This window comes from Chamaea fasciata, unplaced genomic scaffold, assembly GCF_029207755.1.
Source record: "Chamaea fasciata isolate MVZ Bird 193981 ecotype frontalis unplaced genomic scaffold, bChaFas1.0.hap1 SCAF_28, whole genome shotgun sequence".
Lineage (NCBI taxonomy): Eukaryota > Metazoa > Chordata > Aves > Passeriformes > Sylviidae > Chamaea > Chamaea fasciata.
This window is the reverse complement of record NW_027094113.1, coordinates 4111779-4124357: the sequence shown is the minus strand read 5'-3', so window position 1 is coordinate 4124357 and position 12579 is coordinate 4111779. Positions and strand designations below refer to the sequence as shown.

Genomic DNA, 12579 nt, shown 5'->3' with positions numbered 1-12579 from the left:
AAGTGCCAGACCCCCAAAGCGGGCTCAGCCCAGCGCAGCCCCCCAGCCTGGGGGATGTCACAGGGCGGGGATGTCACAGGGCGGGGATGTCACAGGTGTCCCCCCCGGGCTCCAACCCCACAGACAGGCCCTTGCCCGGCCCCAAAATCCGCCCCCAGACCCAGCCCGGAGCTCACTCCCGCTTGATAATTGCCGCGAATTACTGGCACGGAACTGCTGAGTCAGCAAAGCGGTGGGGAAAAAAGGGACCCCCAAAGGGACCCCCCGGGGGTTCCCCCCGCGCCTTCCTCCTCTTCCTCCTCTTCCTCCCACACCCGCTCCTGCGAACCCGGCAGGGATCCCGCACCTCCTGCGGGTCCGGGCTGTGAATTTCCCTTCTGGGGGGGTGTCACCCTGAGCCCCCCCGGGATGGGCCCGTCCCCACCGGGACTCTGCCCCGGGCTCCGGGCACCGGCCGGGGGCTCTTCCCGGGGAGCTCCGGCTGCCGGCAGGGAAACTCGGCGGAGCCGCTGCTCCGGTGCCCAACGGGAACCGGGGAGACGACGGGAGAGTCCCGGGAAGGCTCCCGGGAAAAGATCCCCTGGAAAAGCTCCCGGGAAAGGCTCCCGGGAAAGGCTTCTGGTCCCGGTAAAGGCTCCCGGTAGCAGCTCCCGGGAAAGGCTCCCGATAAAGGCTACCGGGAAAAGCTCTCCCGGAAAAGCTCCCGGGAAAGGCTCCCGGTAACAGCTCCCGGAGCCGGGGTACCTGCTCATCCCGCTGCTGCCGTCGGCTCCGGGTCACCGCATCCTTCCCGTGGGGAGCGGAGGAGGCTCAGCCCGGGGACGGAGATCCCCGGTACCGGTGGCGCTGCCGGTGCCTCTCCCGCTGCCCGGCGTCACCGGGACCTGCCTCTAAAAGTTGAGGCAGAGACAGCGGCTCGGAGCTGGGCTGGAGGGCGGGAGGAGGGCCGGGAGGAGGGGACGGGGCGGCCGGCGGGGACAAAGCCCCGAGCGGCGGGGCTGGGACAGCCCGGCCGTGGGGCCGGGGCAGGGGTCACCCCCCGCTCCCCCCTCCGCCGCCGTTGTCCCCGCGGGGACCGCTCCGTCTGCTCGGCCCCGTGTCCCCTCCCCCGGTGGCGGCCCGGCCCGCCCCGTCGGTGCCCCGGGGGTAACCCCGCCGCCGGTGCCGCCCCTCCGGGTTAAACCCCCGGTGCCCCGGGGAGGAGCGGCGGCGGCGGCGGCGGCGGGTGAGGGGCGCCCGGGCCGGTGCTTCCCGTCGGGGCTGCGCTCAGGGCCGCCGCTGGAGAAGGGGGAATTTGGCTTCTCCCCGGTTTAACGGGGCTCCCCGACGGGCCCGGCCGCGGAGAAACCCCCCCGGGCTCGGAGGGGCGGCGGGGACAGAGCCCGGGGCCGAGGGCCGGCTCCACGTCCCCACCGTGCGGTCACCGGGGGCCGGTCCCGGGGTGCGGGGACCCCGCTCGACTCTCCCGGTGTCACCGGGGGGCACGGGGGCCTTTTCCCCTCACCGGGGGGCACAGGGGCCTTTCCCGGTCACACCGGGGCCTTTCCCGGTCACACCGGGGGGCACCGGGGCCTTTCCCCGGCCTCACCGGGGGGCACGGCCGTGACCCCCGCGGGCTCTAACCGGGCACGCAGCGCCGGTGTCGCCCCCGGTGCGCCGCTCACACCACCAGACGAACCCACAGCCACGCCACGTCCCCCCCCCCACCCCACGGTTGTCCCCAGTCTCGTCACGTCCCCGGTGCCCCGGCCTGGCCTTGGCACATCTCTCCGGGGCACCTCGCTCCGGTAAAACGGCGGAAAACGAAACCAACCGGCGGCCCTGGCATTACAGCCCCGGGCACAGCGACTCCCGGTGTCCCGGGCACGGGCAGCGCCGGGCCGGCCCCGCTTCCAGCGGGCACCGGGAGGGAGAAGCGGCGGGGCCCGGCTCCCGCTGCCGGGGCTCCGGTTTCGGGAGGGAGGAACGGATCCGAGCAGGCCCGCGCTGCCCGCAGCCGCCCTTTTATACACCCACACCTCTACGGAGGCGAAACATAGAATATACGGATTACAGTCCATATGTAGAATACGTTGAATATGTAGAATATATAGGATACATAGGAATATATAGAATACACGGAATATATTCTATATGTAGAATATACAGGGATATATAGGATATATGGAATATCTAGGATATATGGAATATATAGGATATATGGAATACATGGAATACCTAGGATATATGGAATACCCGCTCTGGAAGGCACGGCGGCCCCTGCGGAAATGCCAACCCGCCAGCACCGGGAGCTCCCCGGCAGCACCGGGACCCTCTGCCCCCTCACCGGGCACCCCCAGGGCTGGGCAGCCCTGGGTGGGAACCCCCCAAACACCGCCAGCGGCGGCCGCGGCACGGCGGGGGAGCGAGCGCAGCCTCCTCCCGGTGCCGCCACCGGGCACCGGGCACCGGCGCCGCCGCTCTCCGTGGTGCTGAACGGGAGCCCCGGGGCCGTGCGGGGTCGTGGCTGCTGCGTCCTTCCCTCACCGAGCTGCCGCTAATTGCTCATCATCGTTACGGCGATTAATTATTATCGTGAGCGGCGGCGGTGCCAAACCACCGGATCGTTCCCCTCCCCGGTACAGCCCCGGTGCTGCTGCCCGCCATCCTCCTCCTCCTCCTCCTCCTCACCCTCCGCACCCCGAACCGCCGCCGTTACCTCCGAACCGGCGGCTCTGAAATTCCTCCCCCGGTGATCCCGGAGGGTTCGGCGCCCGCTGCCGCCCGCTCCTCCCGGGCACGGCCGGTACCGGCCCCGGCGGGTCCCGCTGCCCGCGGCTGTGCCCGAAAAGGGTAAAAAACAACCCCGACAACGCGAGCGGCCCCGCAGCCCCGCCGGGGGAACGAACGAGCGCCCACCGGAGCTTCTCCGCCGCTTCGGGAGCCCCGCTCCGGCCCGGGCCCGCTCCCGGGGGGGGGTTAACGGGGGGAGCCGGGGGCAACATCCCCGCCGGTGCCTCTCTCAGCGCCCCGTTGGCACCGGGCAGGGCCCGGGCGGGCCGCGGGTGGTCCCCGGTGCCCGCCGTGCCCGAGAGGCTCCCGGGGGCGAGTTTGGCATCACCGGCCCCGGCGGGAGAGAAGCGGCCGCCTCGCCCCACGCGTGTCCGCGGCCGGGGCTGCGCGGGGCCCGCCCGGGCCCGCTCCTCCCGGCACTTACCGACTGCTGGCCGGCCTGTACCCGCTTCCCCGGGCTCTGCACGGGCCCCGGAGCCTCCGGTCCACTCCGGTTTTCACCCCCGGTGCGGATCAAATACCTCCACTGTACAGCAGCCATGTTGGGCTCCGGTACGAGCGCGGCGCTCCCGCTCCAACCGGCGGGAGGCAGCGCGGCGGGGGCTCGGCCCCGTGCACCTCCCGGGAGCACCGGAGCCCCCCGGGGCAGCCCGGCCCGGAGCACTCAGACATGCCACAGAGGCGACAGCCAAGTTGTCACCCGGTAAGGCCACCGAACCGCGGGTCCCTCACCTGCTCGTCGGTGTCACCGGGCGCGTCCCGGGGTGAGAGCCGCCGTTATCTCCGCCTCGCCCGGTGCCCGGTGTCCTCTCGACGCCTCCTCGGCCGTGCCCGACACCTGGGGAAGGGAAAAAAAAAAAAAAAAAAGAGAGAAGAAGCGTCAAGGAGGAGCCGCCGCCGTCGCTGCCCAAGTTGGAGGAACTTTCCCCGGCGGGGGTGGGCGGCGCTGGAGACCCCCTGAGCGGACAAACCGGGCCCGGTGGTCCCCCGGTGCCTCACAGCCGGTGTTTTTTCCCTCCCACCGGTTTAAAAACACCCACCAGGAGCTCAGGGCCGCGCTGGGACACGGCCTGTGGCTGCCGGGGACGGCCCCACAGCTGGTGTGTGTCTGTCTGTCTGTCTGTCCGTGCCAGCTCCACCCCGCCGTGGGCACCGGAGCCTCCCCGGGCATCACCGGGCACCTCCCGCTCTCCCTCCCGGCCCAAAGTGTCTTTTTCTCCTGTTTATTTCCCTCCCCCATTTTTTTTTCCTCCCACCGACATTCATTTTTTTTAATCCCCCCCCCGTCTTTTTTTTTTTTTCATTTTCCCGCCCCTCTCTCCTTTTTTTTTTTTTTTCTTGCCTTTTCTCTAATTTTAATTTTTTTTTTCCTCTCCCCTCTCGTCTTTCGACTCCAGCATCGCCGCTGGTGAATTTATTTGCATTTAAAACGCGACGACTCCTTTCCCTCCACGCCGCTTGGGCAGCTCCATTCCACCAGCGCGGGAGAGGCGGGCGAGCGATGCCAAGGAAAAGAAATCCCCAAAGAGCCCTCCCCGGAAAATCTCCCCCCCCCCAAAAAAAAATTCTGCCCGGCTGGAAATATCGATATGAGAGGGGGAGGAAAAAATAAAATTAAAGACTTAACAGATTTTAATCATTTTTCTTCCCGCTGTCACCCGAAGGTGTTGCGGCAACAAAAAGCGTGGATGGCGTTTGACGCTCGGATTTTTGGCCTAAAAAATCGCGAAAAAATATTCCCCAAAAAAGCCCCGAACGTTTTGGGAGAGATTGATGAGCCTCGAAGCCATCAGATCCTGCCCTGGCAAAAAGAAAAAAATCTGATTTTTCATTTCTCCCCCCCGCCTCGATCGGCCGCCGGAAAACACACCCGCCGAACCCGCCAGAGAGGAGAAGGGACTGGGAGCCAGACAACCATTCCCAGTCCAAACTGGGAGCCAGACAACCATTCCCAGTTCAAACTGGGAGCAGAACAACCATTCCCAGTCCGAACTGGGAGCCAGACAACAATTCCCAGTCCGAACTGGGAGCCAGACAACCATTCCCAGTCCAAATGGGGAGTAGAACAACCAGTCCCAGATCAAACTGGGAGCAGAACAACCATTCCCAGTCCGAACTGGGAACCAAACAACCATTCCCAGTCCGAACTGGGAGCAGAACATCCATTCCCAGTCCGAACTGGGAACCAAACAACCATTCCCAGTCCGAACTGGGAACCAAACATCCATCCCCAGTCCTTACTGGGAGCAGAACGGGTTTTTTCCCCCTGTCCGGAGGTTTCCCAGCTCGGGGAATATCCGTGTGGAATTCCCCGCCGTGCCCGCCCGGGCACAGCGACATTCCCCTGATACTTTTAATTTTTTTAAGGAGAAAAATAGCATTTCAACCAAGAGAACTAATTATATTTCCCCCTTCTTTTCCCCAGAAATGCCGAATTCAACCCCGGCCCTTCTCATTGGGATTGATATTTTTTTTTCCTTTTTTTTTCCTCTGTTTTTACAACCTCGCAGCACGGCAGGGACGGGAAAGGGGGATGCCCGCACAAACACCCCAACCCCACAACACATCACCCCCTACACCCCTTTTTCCTCCCTGCTCTCCTAATTTCCCTTTTTTTTAAAAAAAAAAAAAAAAAAACACCCAAATCCTTAAAATAAAATTATCCAAAAATAGCTCCCCCCGCCAAATAAAAACATTTAAAAATAATTCAAAAATCACCGCACACACCGAAAACTTTCTCTCCTCGGGCAAGCGCGGCTCAGCCTCTCCGACCGGGGCTACAACAAACCCCGGGGGTGTCTTTTGTGAGTTTGCCGGAGTTTTCCCCGGGCTGTCCCCCTTTTGTGTCCCCATTGCCATCTAGAGGCGCGGCCCCCCCCCCCTCCCCTCTCCCCGATTAATTAATTTCACACCGAAGCTCGCCGAGAAAAATTTTCCCACCCCAAAAAAAACAAAAAAAAAAAAAAAAAAGAAAAAGAAAAGAAAAAAAAAAAACAAACTACAAATGACCGAGGAGATGTTAAAAAAAAAAAAGGAGGGGGGGGGGAGTCAACATCAAGTTCAACACCACGAGGAGGGGGGACAACAACAACAAGTAAAAAAAAAATAAAAGGGGAAAAAATAATTTAAAAAAAGGGGTTAATTTCCATCACAATCGCGTCTAGAGCGGGGGGCCGGGCGGGGGGCTCGGGCGCGTTCCCAGGCTCGGAACAATCGCGCTCTGTTTGCCTCGCACATGCCGGAGTTTGGGCACGGAGGCTGCCTTGGGATAACGGGAATAATGAGGGGGATGAGGAAGGGGGGCAAGCCCTCGGGAGGGTGGGAAAAAAAAATCGGCGGCACCGGGGAAAAGGGGAAAAAAAAAAATAAATCAAAGCCAAAAAAAAAAAAAAAATTTGGAGAAAAAAAAATTAGGTGGAACCGGGGAAAAAAGGGGGGAAAAAAAGTCAGAGTAAAAAAAAAAAAAAGTTTTTAGGAAAAAAATTTGCGGAACCGGGGGAAAAAAGGGGAAAAGAATCAGAGCCCCAAAAAGAAAAAAATTTAAAAAAAAATCAGGAAAAAAAAAAGCCGGCGGCACCGGGGAAAAAAATCAGAGTTAAAAAAAAAGGAAAAAACAAAAATAAACAAATCAGGAAAAAAAAAAAAAAAACACAGAAAAACAAACGGCGGCACCGGGGGGGGAAAAAAAAAAAAAAAGGGGGAAAAAATAAATAAATCAGAGCCCAAAATAAAATTCAGGAGAGCGACCTGTTGAACCTCCAGGTGGAGTTTGTGGGGACAAAACCCAGGTGGGACAACTCATGAGGACCCCAAAAACCAGCGAGGGGACAACGCAGAACCCCCCCTCCCCCCCCTCCCGGAGTGATGCGAGGACACTTATTGATTTTTAAAAAAACTTTTGTGTTTTTTTTTTTTTTTTTTTTACGGGTCGGCCACGCGTTTTCCCACAGTCTGCGGGGGGGAACGGGGGGGTCCCGGTGTCCCACCCCGGGAGCAGGGGGGGGGGGGTCCTGTCCCCACCCCGGGGAGGGGACGGGGGGTGGCCGAGGCGGGGGAGGACGTGTCCTGCAGCACAAGCAGCTCGGCCCCGCCGGGCATTGTCCCCACGGAGCCCCGTGGCCATTGTTGGCGGCGCTGCGGGAGACGGAGGGAGGGCACATTTCCACGCCTCGCTCCCTCTTTTTCCTCGACATTTCAAGTCTTCCCCCCCTCCCTCCCCTCGCCAACCTCTCTAAATATCGGGATGTTAATCCCGGGGGTTTTGTGGGGAGGGAGGTGGGGGGGAAGAATATGTCATCCCCATCCCTCCCCCGGAAAAAAAAAAAAAACCACCAAAACCACAAACAAAAAATGAAACAAAAAAATTTTTTAAAAAATGTTTAGAAATTAAAATTTTTTTATAAAAAAAAAAAAAATTTTTTTTTTTGAACTAAAAAAAAAAAATTTAAAAATCGAAACAAAAAATATTTTAAGATTAGATTGAAAAAAATTTAAAATTGAATTGAGAATATTTTAAAAGCAAATAAATGAATAAAATTAGAAAAAAATAAAAAAGTGGAACAGAAATATTTAAAAAATTAAATTTTAAAAAAATTTAATTTAAATTTAAAAAAAAAATAAATTAAAACATTTAAAAAATGAATTAGAAATTAAGTTAAAGAAATTGAAATAAATTTTAAAATGAGACTAAAAATTAGACTAAAAATTAGACTAAAAATTAGACTAAAAATTAGACTAAAAATTAGACTAAAAATTAGACTAAATTTGGAATACCCAACTTAAAAATTAAAAAAAAAAACCCCACCTTAAATTAAGAGAACAAATTAAATTTTAAATAAATAAATAAATAAAATCTATTAAGGCGAGGGAAAGGGAAGCGCGGGGTTCCCCCTCCTCGGAGACTTCCTCCAAGTTGAGGGAGAGGAACGGGAGGGAAGGGGAAGCGGAGCGGCCGCCGGTGCCCGCCCAGCCCCTGCCCCTCACCGGGCAGCACCGGCGGCACAACCGGGGAGTTCAGCGCGGGGCAAACGAGAGGAAAGGGATTAAAAAAAAAATAAAATAAAATAAATAAAAATTAAAATTAAAAATAATAATAAAAAAAAACCAACCCAAGGAAAGGGGAGCGGGGAGGGGATTATTTACCTCCCTCCGCACCTCTGCATCCATTAATGACTTAGCGGGAAGCACCGGGACACCGGCGAACCCTCCGGGGGCCCCCGCGGGGGGAACCGGGGCCGGTACCGGGGCCCGCAGAGCCCCGGCCGGGCCGTGCCGGGAACCCGCAGCTCCCCCGCATCACGTTGTCTTTACGTGGGGTTAAACACGGAACGTCTGAATGGAGCCCCGGGGGGTTCGAATCCCCGAGAAAACCCCCCCCCTCCCCTCCCCGAGCATCAGCAGCATCATCATCGTCAGCATCACCGGGCAGCCCCCGCCGGTACCGGGAGGGCCTCGGGATTGAGGTGAAAAAAGGGGGCGGATTCCGACCAAAAAAAAAAAAAAAACAAAAACACCCAAACGACAAAAAACCCATCCATTTTGTCCTTTTTGGAAATGGAGATGGGAGAGAGAGAGAGAGGAGAGAAAATAATAAATAAATGCATCTCCTTTTTTTTTTTTTTTCCTCTCTCTTTTTTTTTCTCCCTTTTTTTTTTTTCCTCTTTTTTTTTTTTTTTCCTCGCTTTCTCCATATTTCTTTCTCTTTTTTTTTTTTTTTTTTTTACTACGTAAGGAATGACGTCCTGGCGTCGGGAGCGGGATAGGTTAACCCGGAGCTCGGAGAAAAGGGAGGGAAGGAAGGAGAGGCGGGAGGGGGGGAAAAACCAGGCTGAGAGAGAGAGGAGGGAGGGAGGGAGGGGGGAAAACGCGGGGGCGGCGCTGGCAGCAGCAGAACCTAAAAATAACCCGGGTTTTATTATTTTGGGGGAGGAAAAAAAAAATAAAAAACAGGCATAATAAAAATTATAATAATGATAATAATAATCCGGCTGACTCCGACTCTGCATGGACAGAGGGGGACACCGGGGACCCCACAAAGCCTTCCCCCTCGGAATTTGGGGTGCGGGGGGAAGGTTTTAGGGTCCCCTTGTCTTTTCCCCGGCCGTTGAGGGATTTTTGGGTGGAAATGAAGCAAAAATTGACTTTTTTTTTTTTTTTTTTTTTTTAAATTGAACTCGACCCCAAATCGCTCGCTGCTCCGAGGTTAACACCTCCAGGATCTCAGGGAAGGGGCCGGGAATGGATTCCCGCTTTCCTCAGCTCCTCCCCGGGAGCGCCGGGATTTTGGGGGGCGCTAAAAATAAAAATAATACTATACATAAATAAATAAATAAATAAATAAACAAGCAATTCTTTTTTTTTTTTTTAAAAATAAAATTAATAAAAATAATAAAAAGAAATAAAAATTAAATTTAAATAAAACCCAAAAACATTAAAATAAAAATAAAATAAAACAAATTAAAAATCAAAATAAACAAATCAAAATAAATGAGAATAAAAATAAAAAATAAATTTAAAATAAAAATATAAGGGCTCCACGCAGCGTCCCGGGAGGGGTTTTCACCCCAAATTCTGCCCCGGGAAATGGGGGGACACCCAACCCTGAACCCCCGAGCGGGGCCGGGCCTGATTCCATCCCCCGAACCACCGGGATGAGCGGCCGAACCGGGACCGGTACCGGAGCCGCCCCGGTGCTACCGGAGAGGCCTCGAGCTCTCCGCTAATGAGCTCCGTTCATTAATTTCCTCATTAACGAGCAATTCTCGCCGCCGAGCTGGGAGACCCCGGCACTCCCGTCCTCCCCCCCGGTCCAACCGGAGCTTCCCGGTGCTTCCTCCGGTTCCCGGGAGAAACGGGAGACCCTGCCTGCGCTGTGAGACACCCCAAATTTTAACAACCAGCCTCGTCATTAGCGTAATTGATTACCCTAATTACCGCGGCCCCGTGAGCCCCCCGGGGGGTTCCCGCTCCCGGGGAACTCCGCTCGCACCGGGCCCGGTTCCTCCCGCCGCCCGGTACCGGCGGCGCCGCTTCCCCCCCCGAACCCCCCGCCCCGAGGGCGCGGATTTCGGGGAGCGGGCGGCTGATTTTTGGGGCCGGCTGACGGAGTTTTGATCAAAAATTCATCAGCAGGCGCTCGGCGCGGCGCCCATGAATATTTCAGGGGTTTTTGCAAAACAACCGAGCCGGGGTTTGGGGAGGGGCGAGGAGAGGCGGCCCCCGGGGCCCGGCTGGGCTGCGGTTTGGGGACACCGGGAGGGACCGGGAGGGACCGGGAGGGACCGGGAGGGACCGGGAGGGACCGGGAGGGACCGGGGATCGCTCGTTGCTGCCCCGCGATGAGGCCCCGGTGACCGGGGACAGGTCCCGGATGGAGAGGGCGGCCCTAAAGGGACACGGTGACAATCCCGAGTGTCCCCGTGGCAATCCCCAGTGTCCCAGTGACAGTCCCCAGTGTCCCTGAGGCCACCTTGACAATCCCGAATGTCCCCGTGGCCACCTTGACAATCCCGAGTGTCCCCGGGGCCAAGGTGACAATCCCCAGTGTCCCCGTGGCCACCGTAACAATCCCGGGTGTCGTCGTGGCTACTGTGACAATCCTGGGAGTCCCCGTGACAATCCCGAGTGTCCCCGTGGCCGCTGTGACAATCCCGGGTGTCCCCGTGACAATCCTGAGTGTCCCCGTGGCCACCGTGACAATCCTGAGTGTCTCTGGGGCCAAGGTGACAATCCCCAGTGTCCCCGTGGACCTGGTGACAATCCCGAGTGTCCCCGTGGCCACTGTGACAATCCCGGGTGTCCCCGTGACAATCCCGAGTGTCCCCGAGGCCACGGTGACAATCCCGGGTGTCCCTGTGGCCACTGTGACAATCCCGGGTGTCCCCGTGACAATCCCGAGTGTCCCCGTGGCCACTGTGACAATCCCGGGTGTCCCCGTGACAATCCCGAGTGTCCCCGTGGCCGCTGTGACAATCCCGGGTGTCCCCGTGACAATCCCGAGTGTCCCCGAGGCCACGGTGACAATCCCGGGTGTCCCCGGAGCTCTGAGGGGTCGCACCTGCCCCGGGACCATCCCAGAGCTGAGGGGTGGGGACACCTGGGGGACCCCCGAGGTCACCCGGGGTGTCCCCTGGGAACCGCCCCAGGGGATCCGGTGACAGGAGACAACCCCAAATCCCCAAACCCTGACGGAGAACCCCCAAATTCGGGGCAGCAGCGCCGGCGCCGAGCCCCAGCGCCCCCCGGGTGGGAACTGGGATTGACTGGGATTGACTGGGAAGGCGACACGGGGACCGCGGGTGGCCAGGCCGGGCCGTGGTGGCGGCTCTGTCGCTTCCCGGTGTCACCCCGAGGAAGATGAGGGTGCCTGGGTGACACCTTTGGGGCAGCCTCTCCGCCGGGTTGGGGACAGCCTGTGGCCAGGCCGGGGACAGAGGGACAGCAAGGCAGGGGACAGAGGGACACAGCGAGGCTGGGGACACCCTGCAGCAAGGCTTGGGGACAGAGGGACAGAGAGGCTGGGGACAGAGGGACAGAAAGGCTGGGGACAGAGGGACAGAAAGGTTGGGGACACCCTGTAGCCAGGCTGGGGACAGAGGGACAGAAAAGCTGGGGACAGAGGGACAGAAAATCTGGGGACAGGGGGCAGAAAGGCTGAGGACACCCTGTAGCCAGGCTGGGGACAGAGGGACAGAAAATCTGGGGACAGAGGGACAGAGAGGCTGGGGACACCCTGTAGCCAGGCTGGGGACAGAGGGACAGAAAAGCTGGGGACAGAGGGACAGAAAGGCTGGGGACAGAGGGACAGAAAAGCTGGGGACAGAGGGACAGAAAGGCTGGGGACAGAGGGCCAGCGAGGCCTCTCAGCCGGACCACAGCTGGCCTTGGTGACATCCCGGGGCCACCTCGGGACAACGTCGCGCTGGACCCGCGGGCCGGGCCGGGACGTGCGCGGCTCCGGGCGCTGCCCTCGGGCCCTTCCCGTGTCCCCGGCGCGGAGATGTGACAATTTCCACACCCCCTGCGACACCGCCACCACCGCCACCGCCCCCAGCCCCTTCCCCTGGGCGGGTGGGGGGACACTCACCTCGCCCTGACATTTCCTGGCGCTCCTTCCGTGCCAGCGGGTTGCCATAGCGAATCTAAATCTTACAAACAAAACCAGGGGAGGGAGAAAAGAAAAGGAAAAAAAAATAGAAAAAGAAAAAGGAAAAAAAAAAAATAAAAAGGGAGGGAAAAAAAAAAAAAAGCGCGGCCTGATTAGCATGTGTTTAGCATATATTCAAATGAGCCGTGCCGGGATGCGAACCGTAAATCACGAGGTTGTTGTGATTCGATCGGCGTCTCTTTTACCGCGCGGACTGGAAATAAAAGAATGAAAAAATATCCGGGTACAACCCGGGCCCAAAGGTGGCCCTGGAGGGGACATGTCACCCTTAGAGGGGTGGCCTGGAGGGGATGTGTCACCCTTGGGAGGGGACTTGTCACCTTTGGAGGGGGTGGCCCTGGAGGGGACCTGTCACCCTTAGGAGGGGTGGCCCTGGAGGGGACATGCCACCTTAGAGGGGACCTGTCACCCTCAGGGGGGGTGGCCCTGGAGGGGACCTGTCACCCTTAGAGGGGAGGTACTGAACCCCCCAAAAATGTCCTTGTTGGGGGGGATGGCACTGATGGCGCTGCTGTCCCCTCCTTGCTGTCCCCTCTGTGTCCCCTCCTCGGCGTCCCCCTTGGTGTCCCCTCCTTGCTGTCCCCTCCTTGCTGTCCCCCACCCCAAAAAAGGGGCAGAACCCCCAAAACCCAGCCCAGCCC

At 58.1% G+C, this 12579-nt stretch overlaps 1 long non-coding RNA gene across 6 annotated transcripts in view; it reads right to left on the bottom strand.

Annotated features, from left to right (window-relative positions):
* LOC136302337 (uncharacterized) overlaps window positions 1-11941 on the bottom strand; it is a 39353-nt gene extending 27412 nt beyond the window's left edge. For 3 of the 6 annotated variants that reach the window (XR_010724035.1, XR_010724040.1, XR_010724037.1), the window contains exons 1-2: window positions 7915-8082; window positions 3505-3610 (exon numbers count right to left, since the gene is read on the bottom strand). This is a non-coding gene — a long non-coding RNA (uncharacterized lncRNA). Of the gene's footprint in view, window positions 1-3504; window positions 3611-3812; window positions 3978-5499; window positions 5561-7914; window positions 8083-11857 lie in introns of those variants that run through there. The other 3 variants (XR_010724041.1, XR_010724039.1, XR_010724036.1) reach the window with 3 other exon arrangements.
* Between the last annotated feature and the right edge of the window lie 638 nt (window positions 11942-12579).